Consider the following 17,369-nt stretch of genomic DNA (forward strand, 5'->3'; position numbering starts at 1 on the left):
TGTTGCAGTGATTCAGACACCAGTGGGAGAGGAGGGAAGGACCACCACCCTAGCTGCTACTCTGCAATCAATTACTTGCTGGGGTAGGTATTCCTGTGAGAGTGGATTGAGAAGGCTCATGGATTGGAATGTCAGTTTAGAAATATTCACCCCTTCTATTAGCAATCTGCTAGTCTCAGTCCAAACTGCTTATTACTAGCTCTACCCTTTACTACTTCCTTGAAACTATTTGTAGCGATGTCTAAATCTCAAGCAGCTTGCTGTAAAAGGCACCAAACATTGTTGAATTATGTCCCCACTTATTTTCACAACTCAGTTTCCCCGGATTGAAATATGTGGGTTGTTAGCATGTTTACGCAAAAAGAATAAACCCTTCAGAAATTATTTGTGGGTTACAGCATTCTGGACTTCTTACATTTGAACCCAAATCACTCACACTGTAATAAAGGACATTTTGCTTCTAAACCTTTGTTCCTACATTTTAAACCCATTGGATGGTGTTTTGAAAAGTAATGTATTGAGGGGAAATGAAGAAATGCAGTGGTTCTGCAGGCTAGATCAAACAATACTTTTTGTAATAATAGTAATAATAATAATTATAATATTTATACCCCAATCATCTGACCAAAGACATGCAGGGTCATATGCTCACAAGCAACCTGCAGAATAGTTAGTCCCGTCCATAATCATGGCAGAATTTCTTTAAACCACAGCAGTCATGGAAATTACTACAAACTGTATCTATGAATAGTCAGTTCCATAGGCATGGCACCACATGTGTTTGCAGTCTCTTTGGATGTTGGCTGGCTGGAGAGAGAGAGAGAGAGAGAGAGATGATGATGATGATAGATGATAGATAGATAGATAGATATAGATAGATACCGTATTTTTCGCCCTATAGGACGCACTTTTCCCCCTCCAAAAATGAAGGGGAAATATGTGTGCATCCTACGGGGCGAATGCAGGCTTCAGGAAGCTCTGCACAACCCTTGGGAGACCAGTGCAACTTTGCGCCAGTCTCCCAAGGGTTGCGCAGAGCAGCCTGCATTCCCGGGCTCCGCCCAGCTCTCCGCAACCCTAGGAAGCCCGGCACGAAGTTGCGCCGGTCTCCCAAGGTTTGCGCAGAGCTGCCTGCATTCCGAAGCCTGGGGCGCACTGAAGAGCGCGCCTGGGCTTCGCGCAGCTCTCCGCAAGCCTGGGGAGACCGGTGCGACTTCCCGCCGGGCTCCCTAGGCTTGCAGATAGCAGGCTGTTCTGGGGGCTGGGTTCGGGGGAAGCCCAGGCTTCCCCCGCACCAGCCCTGCGCCTGGGGGGGGGAAATAATTTTTTTCTTTATTCCCCCCCCCCAAAAAAAACTAGGTGCGTCCTATGGGGCGAAAAATACGGGTAGATAGATAGATAGATGATAGATAGATCCGATCCTTTGCAGGAGCAGGAAATGGGGAGCACTGAATCCAGAGCCCTGCTTTCCATTAATCAAATGATGTGTGCTATCACTAACTGATTCTTGGACTGGGCCAAGAGCTGCATGCATTAATTGATCATTAAGATTGCTCATTCTACTATGATGAGGATTGGTCATGTGATCCCTCATCCATATATGCCTGCTGGAGGAGACTCTTGAGAGTCCCATGGACTGCAAGAAGATCAAACATATCCATTCTTAAGGAAATCATCCCTAAGTGCTCACTGGAAGGACAGATCCTGAAGCTGAGGCTCCAATTCTCTGGCCACCTCATGAGAAGAGAAGACTCCCTGGAAAAGACCCTGATGTTGTTAAAGATTGAGGGCACAAGGAGAAGGGGACGACAGAGGACGAGATGGCTGGACAGTGTTCTCGAAACTACGAACATGAGTTTGACCAAACTGCAGGAGGCAGTGGAAGACAGGAGTGCATGGCGTGTTCTGGTCCATGGAGTCACAAAAAGTCAGACAAGGCTAAACGACTAAACAACAACAAATAAGGTACCTATCTGACCAAAGCCAGCAATCTGTGTTGGGGAGAAATGGACCCATTGCAGCCCAAATTAATAACTGTTGTGCCCATTATTCTTCGCAGGAGAGCCATTCCCGGTGTGTAACTCTGCTCAACTACAAATGGCATTGGGAGTTCTAAACTAGGCTAACAAACTGTTCATTTTAAGAAGCTAGTGAGTATGTTGAAACAATGAGCAACCAGTCCATGCATTACATCTTTAGGTGACTTTATTTGCTATGGAAATAGGACCTTTACAGTAGTGAAAACATCTCTGATGGGATAATATTCCATTTAAATAAACAGTCCCTAATGAAATTTGGAGTTGCCTACTACTTTGTCATGTTGTGGCATGCTGTCGTAATCTTAACACTCCTAAATGCTATTAATAAATCTTTTCAGCCTAATCTGCTTCTGAAAACTCAAGCTAATGTCTCTCATGCTTCAAATTAAATTATGGTCGTGTCAAAGTCGTTCGTTGGGCCTAAATATCCTCTTTGAAATTAAACGGCACCAAACCATTAAGAGTGTTGAGACTTTCCCACCTAATGAGGAACTCCATTATCCAAGTCCTTGTAGGTACTACCATCTGCTCCTTCAACCTAAAGGCAAAGCCTCCATTGATCAATGTATATGAGAGAGGTTTTTATAGGTCTAAACTACACATCATGGGGAGTGCAGAGCTGCTGCCAACCTTCATTTCTCCCCTCTGCGTCCTTGCACGGAATTCAGTCTTTTCTAATTCAGGTTTGAACTAACCTGATCCACACTTCTTGGACTAATGTGTGAATCAGAACTTAGTAATTCTCTGGCTGTCATGTGTTCCAAATGTCCCAATGCAAATCTCAGGTCAAAACTGTATATTCTATTGTATATTAGAAAGATATATAGAATAATAACACAAATAAATAAATAAAACCCTGCCCATCTGGCTGGGTTTTCCCAGCCATTCTGGGCGGCTTCCAACAGAAGACTGAAAGTACATTAAAACATCAGTCATTAAAAACTTCCCTAAACAAGGCTGCCTTCAGATGCCTTCTAAACGTCAGATAGTTGCTTATTTCTTTGGCATCTGATGGGAGGGCATTTCACAGGGTGGGCGCCACTACTAAGAAGGCCCTCTGCCTGGTTCGCTTCTCGCAGTGAGGGAACCGCCAGAAGATCCTCGGCACTGGACCTCAGTGTCCGGGCAGAATGATGGGGGTGGAGACGCTCCTTCAGGTATACTGGGCCGAGGCCGTTTAGGACTTTAAAGGTCAGCACCAACACTTTGAATTGTGCTCGGAAACGTACTGGGAGCCAATGTAGGTCTTTCAAGACGGGTGTTATGTGGTCTTGATAGATAGATGGTAGATGTATATAAAATTGAATTGTATAGTAAAAATGTATATGCATGTTTTAAAATACATATTTTGAGAGAATAAATGTATTTAAATCACAGGTCAATGCAGAAACTGGAGAGAGCAGACTAGTGGGTGAACATGTGAAAATTAGTGGAATGGAAATAGACTGATCCATCAACATCCACCAAGGTGAGCAACTGGCCATCAATATGTTCCTGGACTCCAGTTCCCATTATTTCAGATCATTGGTCTTGCTGGCTGGGGCTGATGGGACTTGGAATCCAATGACATCTAAAGAGCCACATGTTAGAGTCCAGCCACGTTTGGAGGACCACCCAGGATTTGGCTAAAGAAGGCCTGTGTTGTGCCATCATTCTTCTGTTTTGCTATTCTCACTCCACTTTAATGGCTACAACCCTGAGACCAATGACATCATGGCATCAACTCATCCTGTCTTTTTTAAATTTAACATTACTAGACAGATCTAAGGAGAAGGTGCTGGTCAGTGTCAGCCACATCATGTTCCTTGTAACATGTAATTTGGACTTCATAGCTCTTGATCCACTGCAAGCGTATGACTGTTGCTTTTAACCATAGTGGATGGTTAACAGAGGAGGTGAATAATTGCTCTTATTCATCTAGCTGGGAATCTCTGAAAACTGTTGGCATATGTTGGCCTCAACCTTTTGCTTCCCAGACCCACCCCCCTTGTCCCATTCATCCACAGCATTCATTATCATATGTGTAAGACTTTAAGAAATGCTTTTGTGGATCAGAACAAATGCCCATTTGGTTCAGCAGTCTTTCTTTAAAAATGGTCAACTATATGATAATGTTTACTTTACTGCCAGGCTGTAAGAGGAGTTTAAATGTTTCATTGTTATTTTTTTAAAAAGCTGCTTTATATATTCTAAGCTAAGATTTTTGCAGAAGATTTAAAGCTGTGATGTTGCTCAGCTCAGGTTCTAGAAAGTCCCACCCATTTCCTTCCAGCCCAACGAAACTATGCTGAAAAGTGCTTTGTTTTAAGATAGAAATCCAAGATCTTTCTTATCTTAGTAATGAGTTACAGTGTTTTAAATATTTCTCTGGAATTGGCTCTCCTGTGGATCAGCCTTAGGGTTTGATCCAACATTGGCCCCAATCCTGCTGGCCTCCTATTGCCCAGTCCAGACAACTTCCCATAGAGATCTTGGCACTTGAATTGTTTTACGGCTTGGGACAGGTAATATTCTGCAGCTCTGCCCCAAGTCAACTACATTCCCCATGTTGGCATAGAAGCACCATGCCCATGCTGGCTTCTTAGAGACAAACTGCACCACCTGGTGTTAAAACAGTGGGGTCAAATAATGTTCTCACCATTTAGTGTAATTAACTCCAACCGCCTGTCTGCTGCACACCCCTGGCTCAGCCAACACAAGCAAACTTGGGCCAATTGAAAATTTCTCCTCATTATTAAGCCCAAGTCTAAGCACTTGTCTGTCTGTAAAAACAGAGCAAAGGGAGGAAAACTGAAACCAGTGGACAGGGGCTGAGGTTTCAATAAATGTCAGAGAACGTCAAGTCTGTTTGGATTGCAAATTATTGCTGGCTGATGGTCTATTATTGTACAACTAGCGATTGCTGTCATGGAGGTGGGGAGAGCTTTCCTCAAATTGCAGCTATAGAGAAACGGGAGTTACTAATACTGTGACAACTGGGGAGGGGAGTAAGGAATGTTAACATAGCACCTTTAATATTTTACTTAATTTAGATCTTACATAACAATAAAAAAATCAAGTGATATGTTTTGCCTATCCTTCCAAGTTCTATCATGGAGAGATTTCTTCAGCGGTGGTTGATTTCATATAGGCGTTTGTCCATGAAAGCATGACGGAGTTAAAAATGAACACAGAGGTCTTTTTTTTTTAAAAAAAAAAACACCAATAAAGCTATTTCAGTGATCTATACAAGCAGATTAATGTCGCACACTAAAAACGCAATCTAAAATTTTATATATCGTTTTCAGTGTCCAAGATTTTCACAAAAAGAGTTGAAATCACACTAAAGCATGTCTTTAAAATGGTTAAAGTAAAAGTGAATGCCTTTTTCAGCCCAGCTTTACATAAATATACTATTTTACACATTTTGAAAAATGTATAATTTTTATCCCAAAAAAGAAATGTGAGAAAATCAAATAAAAACACTTAACCGGCCTCTCTCTTATACACATGGAGAAAATGGTTATTAAGCCGTAGCTTACAATTTTGTACCAATAATATCTTGAGAAGGGTGCCTCTCTTTTCCCCTGGAGCAAAGGAAACAGGCCCAAATAATCAAGAGCATTTTAAATTGGCTCTATTTAGACTTTATTGTGCTGAAACTGGATGACTGTAGAATATAGTCTGGTTTGCCAAATGATTAAATCTAAAATCTAACCAATTGTCTGGAACTTTATTTAGGGCCATGGAGAGACGATTTAAGATGCAGAAGCAGATGGGAATGCCTTTGATAGCATCTATCTTACCATCGAGAAGACTGCCTCATTTGGTAAAATAGGAGACAATGGTTAGTAAATCATTGTTGTTGTCGTCGTCATCATCAGTTTATTACCATCAACAGACCAGAAATAAATAATAGAGTACACCCAAATCTTAAATATAGAAATAAACAGTGTAATGTATCAACAGCAGCTTAGCCAGGTCTTTTTTCCACCAGATCTCAGTTCCATCACCTCTCAGGTGGGCACCATTGTCATTATAAGAGAACAAGGGAGGCGTTCATGGTGAGCTCCAGCACTTCTTTTTCTAGAAAAATAGCACTGAGTTATATATAAATAACAACCTTAGGGAATAATATTTCCAGCTTCAGGAGGCTAATTGCCTCCTTATTGTCAACCCTACTGATAGAAATATGACCGCTTTCAATAACACCCATGAGACTTTATCTTCCAGCAAATATTTAATGTAGAATTGAGTTGACCTTCATGGTAGTTTGGCCAATAAAGTAACATTGAAATAGATGGCATTTCAAACCATAACATATAGAGGGGAGGTTAAAAAACAGAAAGTGGACTTGCCCCATCTTTCATGGAAGCCTTTGGGGCCTATATGTCTAGCCTCAGTGGTGGCCAGTACCCATTGGAAATAGTAGGGCAGAATGCAGGGTGTCTAATGGTCGCTGGAGACAAGAGTCCATGACAGGCAGGGACTACTAATTCTAGTCCTGCTCCCATCCTCCTGCTTACTCGGTTCTACAAGGACATCACTGAGATGAGGAAGGAGGAAGCTGAAAGGCAGTGACAACCCCTTTACTGGAGAAAGCAGGCAGGTGAGGGCTTCCTGGGAGTACACTGAGGTTGGTGGAGCTGTGCTCCATCTACCCTAATGGCATTGAGTTCTCAAATTTTAGCAGCAGCCTGTGTGACACCAACCTTTGCCCCCCCCACCTCTTACCATCCATTATACAGCATAAGAGTTGTGCCTCCTGCAGCACCTCCGAGGCTCCACAGCCTGTGCAACTGACCTGGTCAAGATCGCTTAAATCCGCCTCTGCTAATGGACTATCTCCCACTGCCTAAGCTTTCCCTTATCAAACATACATACCTAAATGTACATGGGACACGGGTGGCGCTGTGGTCTAAACCACTGAACCTTTGGGGCTTGCCGATCGGAAGATTGGCAGTTCGAATCCCTGCGATGGGGTGAGCTCCCGTTGTTCGGTCCCAGCTCCTGCCAACCTAGCAGTTTGAAAGCACGCCAGTGTAAGTAGATAAACAGGTGGCAGGAAGGTGACAGGAAGGTAAACGGCATTTCTGTGCACTGCTCTGGTTTCGCCAGAAGCGGCTTAGTCATGCTGGTCACATGACCCGGAAAAACTGTCTGCAAACAAGCACCGGCTCCCTCGGCCAGTAAAGCGAGATGAGCGCCACAACCCCAGAGTTGTCTGAGACTGGACTTAACTGTCAGGGGTCCTTTACCTTTTCAAATGTACATACCTAATCAGACCACAAAAATCACACCCCAATAAAATACCCCCCCCCCAAAAAAAATTGACAGGCATTGCCACTCAAATGATGAGTGTGCACCACATCATGTGATCGATTATGTGGGGTGGAGTTTACTTAAAGGTACCCCTGCCCGAACGGGCCAGTCTTGACAGACTCTAGGGTTGTGCGCCCATCTCACTCAAGAGGCCGGGGGCCAGCGCTGTCCGGAGACACTTCCGGGTCACATGGCCAGCGTGACGAAGCTGCTCTGGTGAGCCAGAGCCGCACACGGAAACGCCGTTTACCTTCCCGCTAGTAAGCGGTCCCTATTTATCTACTTGCACCCGGGAGTGCTTTCGAACTGCTAGGTTGGCAGGCGCTGGGACCGAACAACAGGAGCGCACCCCGCCGCGGGGATTCGAACCGCCGACCTTTCGATCGGCAAGCCCTAGGTGCTGAGGCTTTTACCCACAGCGGCACCCGCGTCCCGGAGTTTACCTGCTCCCTCTTTTAAAGAAGTATTTTTTTATTCAAGTAGCCATCCCTGCAGCTAATGCACGGATATCTGCTTGCTGCCCCTTCATCATGTAGAACAGTATAGCACATGAAGGGGGCTTCTTTCAAATCTAATCAAGATCAGCAGAGAGGGCCCTCTTGGTAGTTCCACCACTTTTCAAACCTTGGGTGGTGGCGGCCTGGAAAAAGACATCAGTGTGGCTGTCCCTCACCTGTAGGATTCCATCCCCAAAGAGGTGTACATGGCACCTTCATTTTACAGCTTTTTTTTTCATATACTGCAGAGTCATCTTACACTGGCCTTTGACACCTAAGGTGTACCCATTTTTAGGATGTACAGTGGTACCTCTGGTTATGTACTTAATTTGTTCCAGAGGTCCATTGTTAACCTGAAACTGTTCTTAACCTGAGGTACCACTTTAGCTAATGGGACCTCCTGCTGCTGCCACGCCACCGCCGCATGATTTCTGTTCTCATCCTGAGGTAAAGTTCTTAACCCGAGGTACTACCTCTGGGTTAGCGGAGTCTGTAACCCAAAGTGTTTGTAACCCGAGGTACCACTGTACCCTATTATCATGATTGTCATTTGTTTTAAACTGTTTTTAATATTGCATTATAAATTGTTGTGACCTGTCCTGCGACTTTAGGGCAGGTAATAAACATCCTTGCTGTGTTGCTAGTGTTAGGATATTTCCGTTCCACCTTAAAAAGGAGCAGGATGTTTGTGTCACAGCCTGCATATTTCCTGTTCACGGGATGTTTCTGTTGTGTGTATGCTTTCGTTCTCTCTCTGTGCCTGAGACATCAACGCAGGCAGACATGTTTTCTTTGTTCTGACCAACACTGAATAAACTTGTAAATAATGCTCTCCTGCATGCATCTTTCGCTGTGTGAATTCTGCTGATAGAGCGTGCATCAGCTCTGGAATGTGGCAAGCTATTTCTGGAGCTCGTGTCGCTAATTGCTGATACTGTGTGTCTACGGGAGATCGATGGATGTCCGGAGGTGGCTTGTGGAGTCATGATGGACTTTGTCTCCCTGGCAGTATCCCAACAGCTAGCACAGCAAGAATAAGCTCCTGTGCAGCAGTGTGTTTTCCGTCCAAAGAACCTTTGGTACAGGGAAATGCCTCCCTAGAATTAACTCAGTGTTGGACCAGGACTTTCTGATACAAAAAAATGACCTTGCACTACTTTAACTGTAGCAGCGTTGGATTAGACTGTTATTATGTTTTCATCGTTGACGTAATGTGTTTCTAATGTTGTATACTGCCCTGAGATCTTTTGATAAAGGGTGATATATAAACTGAAATAATAATAATTTTGTTAGTAAGGAAATAGCTTTATTGTTGTGCTAGCCAAAGGCCATGACAAATCGAAAAGCAAAAGACAAAACAGAAAAAACAACCCACGTTATATACAACTGGGGCTGTCAAGACATAAAACACATGACTAGGAGATAATGGTGATTGAAATAACAATGCAACAATGGCAACAATAATAATTCTTAACCATTTTTATCGACACAAAAGGACCTGCCCCCGTTTATATCTCAAGGAGTTTTGTTTACTGTACTTGCACCCAGTGAGAAAGACCCAGAAATGAAAAATCTCCCTTCCTCTACTGTCCCACAAATCTCTACATAATTTAATTCACAGAGTTCCTTCCATATAATGGCCTTGTGTGTGCTTTCTGTGGCTAAAAAAAAGAAGTATAAGCATTTCTCAAATTAGTTTGGCCTAAGCTCTGTTCTTCCCCTTTGGCAGTAGTTTTCTTAGAATGATAGATTAACAGCTCAAACTATCAACAACTCTCCCTTCTTTCTGTATTGGGTTTAAGTGATTTAATGCCATTAGTTTCTAATTTGCTCTGTACAGACTAACAGGGATATCCTTCAGTTTGGTTAGGAATGGCCAGAAACAACTGAAACAGCCCGTTGCTTCAATATACAGTTACGACTGAATAAAAATGGCATTTTCCTATAGGACACAAGCCCAAAATGTTTCAAAAGGAGCAGCTTCTGAGAAACTCATTGGTTAGCATTAGATAAATCACTGTCACTCAGCCTCAGTTCGCATGTCTTCTGTAGAGAGCGCAATACCATTCTAGCTCATGGAATTCTTGTGTGAGAAAGATTACCTCAGAAACACCACAGAAATGGTTCATAATATTTGCACATATCTACATAGTGGCAACTTAACAGGGCCCCATATTGTACTCTGTAGTAATTAACAAACTACATTTGTTTCCACTGAGGAATGAAATGGCTCAAAAGTGAGGGGTGAGTGGGTGAGATTTATGTTCAGTCATCATTTTATGCTCTGTTTAACTTCAGCCTGGACTAGGAACAAAGGATTCCCTTCCCCTTTAACTTTTGTGTAAAATTACGTAAAAAGGAAATGCTGTTCAACTCTCTCTCTCTCTCTCTGTGTGTGTGTGTGAAATGAACATTTGAGAAATGAAACCCTTCCCCGTCAGCCTGCTAAGCAACCCGTCGGCATGGCCACCCTGTGCTCAAATATGATTTAAAGCTGGTGTAAAAAGAAAATAATAACATTGTAGTGCCAGTGTCCCATGGTGCCTCTTTCAATCCACCTCTGGCTTGGCAGGCTCCTGGTAATGATTCATTCCTCGTGACAGGAGGGACTTCTTGGGTGGAGCCAAGTCAGTAGGAAACAAGATCCAAGGCAAGCCATTAAACATTATGTGGGGCGATCCCCAGCCATTATTAACATACCAAATACATGGAGGACTGCTTAGGTCTACAGTAGGGAGCAAGCTGTCTGGTGTGCCTTTGCCAGGCGGGTGGTGGTGGGATAATAATGTATGTGTACATACTGTTCAGTCTACGGTGAAACAAACCCCAGCACAGCAATGTTGACTAGTCCCGTTGCAGCAGTAACATCTTGTAAAAGATCAAGTTTCAAGACAATTAGCTTCTGGCTGCAGTTTATTACCCCATTTGTGGTTTAAAATATTATTTCCCTCCTCTCCCTCCCCACTGCTTTCCAACAACCTTTAAGTGTCTAGAACTGACACTATTAAGCAATAATGGAGTGACAAATGCCTGTCTATCTGGGCTATACGTAGAATGTGGGGCCAAGGTTTGGAGTGGTCGAATGTAACGTCGTATTTTTCCTGCTTGCAAAGAAGACTGACCCTTGAAAGGAGAGGAACCCAACCTTTTACTGTTTCACATCACCCAGAGCAGTTGTTTTCTATGTGTGTTGGGTGGGATCCTGTAGCTCCTCAGAAGGTTACGAAACATTCCCCAATGGAAAGTTCATTAATGGTAGACATGCTTTCCCAGGGTTCCTGAGACTTCTAGGTGTGTGCACCACAGTGCACTTAGAAGCCCTTCAGAAGATCAGGGGTGGAGCACCAAGGCACACAGGGAACAATTGGGGTTTCCCTGCTCAGCTTTACATTCCCCATTCAGGCACAATGTCTAGGGTTTTTTTTTTATTTCCTTATTTATCAAATCATTACTATTCCACCTTTTGAATTCTGTAGTACTGAGGCCATGCCTAACTTTGTGAGGAAGAATTCCATAATACGGGGGCTACCACCCAGAAAGACTGGTGTGTACACATGCATAGGTCCTATGTATAGTTGGGGAGTAAGATTAAAAAAAAAAAAAGGTAAAGGACCCCTGGACCGTTAAGTCCAGTCAAAAGTGACTATGGGGTTGCAGCACTCCTATCACTCCTATGGCCGAGGGAGCCAGCGTTTGTGCACAGACAGCTTTCTGGGTCATGTGGCCAGCATGACTAAATTATTCATGACTGGCTGTACCATTAGGCAGGGTGAGGCAGCTGCCCGTGTTATACTCTCCAACAGTTCTCTGATGAAAATAGGGATGATGATGATGATGATGATACCCCACCCATCTGACTGGGTTGCCTCACTGTCAGGCAGCAGAGGAACCAACCCCCACAGCAGGTTGCCATGATCGGATAAGACAAGGAAAAGTCCTTACCATCTGCTTTTTAATCAGTATTTACAGAGAGAGGCTTGGGAATGCAGCCTCTTGGAATACTGGCATCCTGCGTAAATCTCCACCCCCTTTCTCTCCCACTTCCTCATTCATCAACAGTACCACCACCCCTACGGTTGCCGCTTAGGGCCATCTGTCTCCGAGCCCTTTGCTCTCCTACTTTTAAGGCTCACCGGGTTCTGGGAGATGGTGGGTCTGGAATGCTTTCTAGTGATAACGTGTCAGCCAGCTGCTCAGGCTCTGCTTCCTCCTCCTCTCCCATTATTTCCCAACTTTTCACCTCATCTTCCTCTGTTGTAATTCTGAACAGTCTTCTTCTCTGGAAGAGTCAGGATGGGGAGATGATCTCCACCACTCCTCCTCTGCCCAGTCCCTGACACCCACTCACTCTGGATGGCTTCCAACATATCTAAAATAATAATAATAATAATAATAATAATAATAATAATAATAATGTTTATACCCTGCCCTCCCTGACCACAGCCAGGCTCAGGGTGGCTAACAACAGTAAAATTACAGTAAAAACATAATGGGGGGGGGGACCCAATTTAAAATACAGGTTAAAATGCAATTTAAAATGCAGCCTCATCAAAACCATAAGGGGAGGGAAACATAAGGGTCAGACTGAGCACAAACCAAAGGCCAGGTGGAACAGCTCTGTCTTGCAGGCCTTGTAGAAAGATGTCCAGTCCCGCAGGGCCCTAGTCTCTTGTGACATAGCGTTCCACCAATTCAGGGCCAGTACTGAAAAGGGCCTGGCCCTAGTTGCGACCGATCTAACCACCTTGTGACTTGGGACCTCCAAAATGTTGTCATTTGTGGACCTTAAGGTCCTCCGTGGGGCATACCAGGAGAGACGGTCCTGTAGGTACGTGGGTCCTAGGCCGCACAGGGCTTTAAAGGTCTTTAAGAAAACATTAAACATTGAACAACTTCCCCACATAGGGGCTGCCTTCAGATGTCTTCTAAAGGTGGCATGGTTGCTTATCTCCTTGACTTGGGGGGGGGGTGTCACATAACTCCATACCCTGCAACATTTCTCCAATGAAAATAGGGACGTCCTAAGCAAAAGTGGGACATTCCAAGGTCAAATCAGAAACCAGGATGGTTTCTGTAAGTCCGGGACTGTCCCAGGAAAATAGGGACACTTGGATGGTCTGTCAGCGGTGGCAACAGCCCCACACCATTCCTCCTGAGTCCCCTAGGCTAATCTGCACTGCGCCTGCTATACAGTGGTACCTCGGGTTAAGAACTTAATTTGTTCTGGAGGTCCATTCTTAACCTGAGACTGTTCTTAACCTGTGGTACCACTTTAGCTAATGGGGCCTCCTGCTGCCACTGCGCAATTTCTGTTCTCATCCTGAAGCAAAGTTCTTAACCCGAGGTACTATTTCTGGGTTAGCGGAGTCTGTAACCTGAAGCGTCTGTAACCTGAAGCGTCTGTAACCCGAGGTACCACTGTACTAGCTTGCTGTTCTCAGATACAAGAGAGGGGAGCACACTGCCCTGTTACCGTCGTGGGATTCATCTGTCGATCTAATGATCTTGGCTTTCACCTCAGGCAGCAAAATGACTTGGGGTGGCCCTGCCTACACTGGCATTTGGGGATAGGAAGACTCCTCCCTTCTTGTGGAGGTTGGCATTGCAGAAAGAACAAGTTCTGTAAAAAATAGTTCCTCATTGGGAGGCTAGTGAACTAGTTCTTAGGGGAAAAAATATTTGGGGGAAAGCTATAATGAGGAGAATCTACTATGTTCCACTCCATTAAGGACTGAGATAGAGGAGTGGAGTGATTTGAGACGGTGGTTCTGTCAATATGCATCAGATGAATACAAGCTGCTAATTTATTGATATAACATTTCTGGGCAGAACTCTGCTTTTGATGTTAGTCTGGCCTTTCCTCTCCCAGGCTGCTTTAAACTGATGTCAAATAAGAAAGTAAAAGGGAGAACGAGAGGGCAAGGGAAAGACAGCATGTGCTCACAATGTCTTTTTAAAAGCCTTGTCTATTTTTAGAACACTTGGGACTCACTGGTCATTCTCCAAGGAAAATGGCCTAATGACCTAATAACAGGCCAGTAAATGAAACTGGAAAGACTGAATCTGGGAAGCAGAATCAATTTTATGACCTTTAAGAGCAGTTACCGAAAATAAGAAGCTAATGCCACTCTCTTAATATTTGGTCATAATATTAATAGCCTTTAGGAAACAGCCAGCTCAGTTTTGTCAGGGATTCCTCTCCTTCTGGTTAAAGTTAATCTGAAAGGCCACGGATGACAAAACAATGAATAATTTGTTTTGTATCTTTCCCTATACATAGATTCTAGGTAATTATTCACAAAGGACAGGATTTGTTTGGGAAAATGAGAGTTGAAGGGAAAATATGAATGAGATAAATTTGTGTTTGCCAAGGAAATCAGCCAGGGATCTTTAAAGAAATAATAAAAAGGTTAGTCTAAGCTTTGTGTGTCTCCCTCCAGCCAAAGAGCAGCAGTTTTCCTTACGCAGCACTAATTCTTATAGCCATGCGGATTCTGGCTTCTTGCACTCCAATTGAATGCTGGCTACCTGTTCTTGTGTGCAGCTGTTACTATGCTACCATCATGCACAGTCATGCAAACAAACAAATAATACAAAACAACATCCCTCCTGTGCACTACCCCTATGCTGTTGTTGTTGTTGTTGTTGTTGTGGTTCCCCTTTCTCCCATGAGAGCCCAAGGTGGCTAATGGGGGGGGGGGATCATTAAAATAAAATTGACACCACAATACAAAAAACCCTATACAGCACAATGTAATTCAATAACATTAATTAAGTTAAATTATACAAACAATGCAACTCCTGCTATGTTCCAAAGGATTTCATTGCACCAATAATGGAGCCCAGTAGCTTAGCGTGGGTTGCCAGTGCCCAGGGTCACATGGAGGATGGAGTTTGCATGTGCATTCAACTGCCTAACAGTGTCTGCATCACCCGGGAGATCGCAGCTACAGAGATAACAAAAGAAAAGTCGTTCCGTTGTCTGGAGAGGTCACTTCCTGGTTTGCATGGAGAAGCTGTTTTCATTGGAGCTCAGCAACGGAAGCACGCAGCTGCGCTGAAGCAACACCGGGTGTTGAAATTTTGCGCCCCTAACAATTTTGTGCCCAGGGCAACCACCCCTGTGCCCTCCCGTGATGGAGCCCAGGGTGCCTGATCCTATGTTCCACTGCCACTGTGGTGCTTTTGTTTAAAGAGCTGTTATATTTCTAATAAAATACTGTCAACCCTTTTGCCTTTGCCGTTGTGTTAGCAATATATTTTACATTTCCTTGTTACTTTAGCCTTGCTGTTTGCATTTAAGGCTGTCAGAAACAATTGCATAATAAGAGTTTGCTAAGCGAGTAAAATGGAGATCACGGCCCTGAAAAAGCTCTAGTAATTTCAGTGAGTCTGTGATGAAATAATGTTGGCCAAAGCTGGTTTTGAAGTGGCCTTCGGTACCCTACTTAAAACTAAATCGTACAAAATCAGTGTCTTTCCCAGAATATTTCCAGCCTATAAATAGGATTATGAATAACATATATTAGTACTGGCAGAGGGATCTGATGAAATGGTTGCATCTGTGAGATTACTAACAAAAATGTGATGGCCACGCTTGCAATATGCCTCCTTTTTTTAAAAAAAAAAGGAGGGGCTGGATTGGTGGTTGGGGATGACTAATAATTTTGAAACCTTTGTCCTAATATAAACCCATGGAGAAATGCTAGGAGGGCAAAAGATTGTCAGGGGGATGAAACAATATTCTTTATCCTTGAAGTTGCCCTTTAATGTTTTGCAGCCTTAAAACAATGTCTGTGGGGAAACAGAGCCTAAAGAATGCTAGAAGGCATGGATATTGAAAGCACAGAGTTGAGACTGGCAAATACCAAAATTAGGCCCCCTCATGTCTCCTTCCCAATGCTCACCACCCTTCCTGAGGGCACTTTGCGATGGAAAATGGGACATTGGGGCTCCATTCTACATAGTGGCAGCGTATTGTGAAGTTTGTCACTGCCTGAAATATTAGTAGATCATAAAAAACATATTCCACATTACAAGACAAGCAGACATAAATCTACAGTGTGGGTCATTTTCATGTCTGCCTGTAAAATTTTCACATTGCAGCTTTCCCAGAAGTTTAATGAAACTTTTTCAGCTACAGCCTGATTTTCCTCAGACTGTGACTGGCCCCAGCTCAGACCTTGGACTGACCAGATTCCTCAGCATCTATTTCCTGGACTGAACCAAAGAAAACTGGCTTCCAGACTTCATATTGTGGCTACTTTTTGCAAAAGATTTGTCTTGGCTCCCCAGTTGATTTGGCTATTCTTGCATCTTGACTAGTGTTGCTACCTACCATTCCAGCCTGTGATGTCTGCTCTTCGGCCTTGATGCACAGACTGCGTGCTGGATTTCTAACCCTTGCTTAGCTTCCACACTGTGATCCGTGCCTCTTCTTTAGAAGACAAAATGATGGTCCTTGCTGCCATCATAACCAATGCTTTCTCTCCTTGTTTAACCATATGTAAACTAGAATTAAGCTTTCAGTGTGTCATGTTTTTGCCCCATTGAGGAAAAGAGTCTGTGATACCCTCAGATGTCAGTGAACTACAACCCCTCTCATTCCAGGCCATGAGAGTTGGAGCTCGGCAACATCTAGAGGACCACAAGTTCCAGCATTCCTGCTCCACAAAATGCGAATCTGTATTGTGATTGGAGCAAAAGCCTTTGGCCATCCACGCTAAGGGCAAGAAGTATCTCTTTCACTCTGAACTGGGTTCATGCCATGAGAATGTAACCAAGTTTCATGAGCTGTGTGGCACCATCACATCATTACATCCACTTGATCACTGACTGGCTTCTAAAGAAAACGGGTTTCTTGTGTGCTGCTGCTGAAGCAGCTGCCAAGAGGGGTATCAAACTGGTGAGAAAAAGCACAAAGGCACTGGGAGATGGACATCAGGGAAAGACTTCCAAACTGGCTTCCAAACTGGCCTCTAAGAACTGTCTCGATTTTTGTCAGCACTGATCATTTTTCTTGTGCTTGGGAATTGTTGCCAAAAGTGAAGCGTAGCAATAGTACAATGAGCACCAGCACTGGAGCAGAGCCACAACTTGGATTATGCCGCTAGCACATTGTGGAAGAAAACACGTGGCCATCTTTTGCAACATCAGGAGGAAACCTGTATCAGCTGGATGTGTCCTTTCCCAGCAAAAAGCAACAGGGGACAAAAAATGAAATACAGTGAGCAATAGCACCACCTGGTGATGTTTGTTTACCATCGTGCCATGTTGCATTTGTTTGCATTGCTAGGTGAGCAACTCATGAGGTGCTGCAGCATAAAGAAGGATCCTCCTGCTATTGAGCAGGAATCCTGCACCTTTCTCAGAAGGCTTTGCACAATGGTGGTGGTGGTGGTAAGACAGGGGCTCGGCATCAGCACCATGCCGGTGTACAGCTACTGAATTGCTAGCATATATGTGGACCACTGCTATCAGTGGGTCAGCTGGCAGCAAAACACATACATGGATAGTGCTGATCTAAATCCTT

The sequence above is a fragment of the Podarcis tiliguerta genome (genome assembly GCF_965153285.1).
Source record: "Podarcis tiliguerta genome assembly, chromosome: 2".
NCBI lineage: Eukaryota > Metazoa > Chordata > Lepidosauria > Squamata > Lacertidae > Podarcis > Podarcis tiliguerta.